A 4214-nucleotide genomic window follows, 5' to 3' on the forward strand; every position below is an offset into this window, starting at 1 on the left:
CTTTCAACTTGCCTCAATAATGGAAAGTATGTCTCTCAAGTCTCCAAGGGAGATAATGCAACTTGTGGGTCTCATTCCTGGTCTTCCTAAAAAACAGGCACATTTACACAATGTTCCCTGAATATGTCTTCCAGATTTCATCTCTGCGTCCAACACAGCTATTGCTTTACAAAGTGCAGTCTTACATATGGAATGCTAAATGGGCAAATTAAACCAAAAGCTTTGTTGCACTTTGCTAATAACTTGAACATTTGCCTATTTCTTATTGTCATTTATTTTAGCTCTGGCTTTTGTTTGTGCCTGAGCACTAGTTGGGGCTGCTTTCTTACTCACTTTTCAAAAGATAGTTTTCCTCAAGAGCTAATTTTTGCCAATCAGTTTCCAGGTAATCCCAGATTCCTAGTGTTAGGAGACTGGAATGAACTCATCTCAATATATAAAACATATCGAAGCATATACATTGCACTTCAAAGAAAGCTCTCACCCTGTCATTTCTTATTAGCTTCTGGCTTTTGTAGACTGCATTCTAGGGTTGCTGCAACAGCTGTTATAAACTAGTCAGATATTAAAAGGTCAGCTTGCTTTCTGGTTAACTATCTTACCAAGTGGCATATCAACCAGAACATCTGATTACAGGAACAATCTGTTGGCACCCGTCTGTGTTGGGAGACAATGGAGGAGAGTCCCTTTGGGGATGGAGTCAAACTGTTGGAAGGTTGCAGCACCTGCTGTGGCTGTAGAGACTGAATAGGAACAAACTGCATCCAGATATTTCAGTAAGAGTTTCTTTGAAAATAATGCTACAAAGTTTTTTCAATTAGGTTTTTAGTTTCACCTACCAAATGTTGTTGTAATCCAAACAATCAGCGTCAGATAGCATAGCCAATGGTTGGGGATGATGGGAGTTGTAACGTAATAACATCTGGAAAGCCATTGGTCCATGACATGTACTCACTGTACTTGAGTAACTATGGGCAGGATTTGTCACCATGGGTAGGATTTTCATCTAAATCATGAGGGGAGCGTGTACAGCAGGCTCCAGAAGGTAAAAGGTAAAGGTAAGGGACCCCTGGATGGCTAAGTCCAGTCAAAGGTGACTATGGGGTGCGGTGTTCATCTCACTTTTCAGGCTGAGGGAGCCAGTGTTTGTCCACAGACAGCTTTCCAGGTCATGTGGTCAGCAGGACTAAACTGCTTCTGGCACAACAGGACACTGTGATCAGGTCGGCAGTTCAAATCTGCGCAACAGGGTGAGCTTCTGTTGCTTTGTCTCAGCTTCTGCCAACCTAGCAGTTCCAAAGCACATAAGTTCAAGTAGATAAATAGGTACCACTGCAGCAGGAAGATAAACAGCATTTCCGTGCGCTCTGGCTGCTGGAGATGTGCAACTTGGAGGGTGGAGCTAAATGCATGAGCCATCCCACCCCATTTCACCACACTTGCTCCCTTCAGGCAATAAATGCCTGAAGAAAGCTAAAGTGTAACCCAAATGGTTAAAATATCTAGACAACTGAAATGAGGTATTATGTACATGTGTACAAAACTTCCTAAAAATGGGGTACCAGATGTGCTGACATTTGGTACACACGTAATCCAAGGCATCCTGTTTCCTAAGGAAGACTGAAAACCACACATCTGTATATCTAAATAAAACTGAGGAAACATGCTTCATAATACAAGCAGCAATCCAGCCCTGAGCAAAACCCTGATTTAGACCATGGTATTTCTAAATACTTATGGATAAGGAATTGTTCCAAGGACTACTTTTTTCCTCCTCTGTCAATTTACACATCACTTTCACAGCTACTATCTAACATAAGGTAGTTTTTCCAGGCCAATAGTTTCATATAACACCTGGAGGGCATAACATTGATTAATTATGCGCACCAACCACAGAGCAGTAGCATAGGAAGGCAGGGGCAAGGTGCATTGGGCATGGGGGGGGGTGTCTGCAGGGTGGTGTCTCCTAAGAAAAGCTCAGCAACTTTGGCAGGTCTCCGGAGGCAGGGGTTGCTACACCACTGCTACAAAGTGTTCTTTTCAGCTTAGGTGACAAAAATCAAATCAATCTGCAGGGTTTACAAGCATCAAAAGCCAAGCAGTTTATTAGTGGGTACAGTGGTACCTCGGGTTAAGAACTTAATTCATTCTGGAGGTCTGTTCTTAACCTGAAACTGTTCTTAACCTGAAGCACCACTTTAGCTAATGGGGCCTCCCGCTGCCGCCACACAATTTCTGTTCTCATCCTGAAGCAAAGTTCTCAACCCGAGGTACTATTTCTGGGTTAGCGGAGTCTGTAACCTGAAGTGTCTGTAACCTGAAGCATCTGTAACCAGAGGTACCACTGTATAACAAATCAAGAATCAAGGAGTTAAAAAAAAAACCCCAGCTTTTGCCTCTGAGAGAAGCTAGAATTTTCATTTTGGCCTTATATCAACCCCATCTGCAATCTGGAGTAGAGAAGAATGCTCTCATTCATTGAATCACTCCCATTTATTAGCCTCTTAAAAGTTTTCCATGATTTAAAGTTTCAGGACTTTTCTTTTAAAAATAAAATAATGTTTTTCTTTTAAATTAATGCTATGTACATTACTATGAAGCCTGAAATGTGACTGCCAGCCTTTTACAGCAGGACTTACACCAATATTTCCAGTCTCACTTTCCATTTGTAGAGAAGTTCAGGCTTGGCGTGCAAAGGAAACATGCTCTCAGGAGCCGATTTGGGACCAAGACATATGAAAATATATAAAGTTCCCTCCCTGTTAACAGAAGAGCATTCTCAGTGTGGCTTAGACATACGATCCCAAGGACCACGGCAACTTGGTATTTAATTAAAAATATCAAGAACACAAGTTTCCCAACACCTAAAAATGTAGGGTCTCATTAATAGTTGCCAAAAGAAACAAAGAAGTCTCTGTTGCCTGCCCACAGTAAATACTTTCAAGGCCTCCTTTCAGTAAAGTCTATATATGCCATTGGCACATATACACTTTAAGGGTAAATCTAACTGTGTGAATAAGCTAATGTCTGAAATGTATCCCATGTTGGTCAATATTAAGTTTTAGGCCCATTTGGTGGACTGGAACTCAGAATGCTTTTCCTTTTCTCCATGCAAGGCTAGTGTTGCCCTATTTATCCTCCACTCTTTTCCTAATTGCTGCATCATCCTAGAACTCTAAAGCCTTTCTTAGGGTGTAATCCAGTGGTTTTCATCCAGTGTGGCATGGCACCCTGGGGTGCCTTGAATGGTGGTCAGGGGTGCCGCGGGCAACGCTGGCCTCTGTCCCTCTTTCCTTCCCTCCCTCCTCTGATGCCCTCTCATGTCTCTGCCTCCTGAAGGCTTCCACAGCTGTTTGTTGCAGCAGCCCTAGCTACAAGCTCCACAGGCGAATGGTGCCTCTGGGGCTGGCCAGGGGGTGCTGGTTGCCAGGAGCAGAGGCAGCATCTGAGTGAGCAAGTGAGAGCCCAGCCAGCCAGTCCACCAGCCCCTGCTGTTGGGAATGGACAGACAAATCCCAGGCCCCTGTGGGGAAGTGTCAGGAGGCACCTCTCCTTGGGCAGGGGGGCAGCTCAGAGGACTCCCAAGGAGAGGAGAAGAGGCTGAGGGAACCCTCCACAAAGGAGGGTGTTCAAGAAAGAGTGAGAGGCTGCCAGCTCTGCAGGCAAGGGGTGACATAACTGGGCTCCTGAGCCCCCCAGGGGTGCCGCAGAAAGAATGCAGTTGGTTAAGGGAGCCATGGACTCAAAAAGGTTGAAAACTGCTGGTGTAATCCAATTTTGCACTATGATGAGTTATCCATCTGCTCTGTACAAGCATTGCAGCTTGCCGGAGGGAGCAACCCCCATCTCCTCCTCCCCAGGTCCTGTTCTGGGGTCCCCCCAAGCCAATTTCCAGGGGTGCATAGGGAAAAGTTCTTGCATGGCGCTTCTGTTGACAGTGCTTGTTAGATGAATTGCACCCTCAAAGTTTGAGCAACGGACTATGACATTCTAAGATTCTGCTCAGTGCTATTTTTCTAGAAAAAGAGGTTCCAGAACTTGCCATGAATGCCTCCCTTGCTCTCTTATAATGGCAGTGGTGCCCACCTGAGAGGGACCAGAACTGAGTTCCAGTGAGTTCTGGCTGAAAAAAAGGTATTTTGCTGTACTCGAAAGTGTACAGGAGTGGGTCTCAAACTTTTTCTCTGGGCCAATTTTTCAGAATAAAAATTCAC

The sequence above is a fragment of the Podarcis pityusensis genome (genome assembly GCF_964106645.2).
Source record: "Podarcis pityusensis genome assembly, chromosome: 11".
Taxonomy (NCBI): Eukaryota; Metazoa; Chordata; class Lepidosauria; order Squamata; family Lacertidae; genus Podarcis; species Podarcis pityusensis.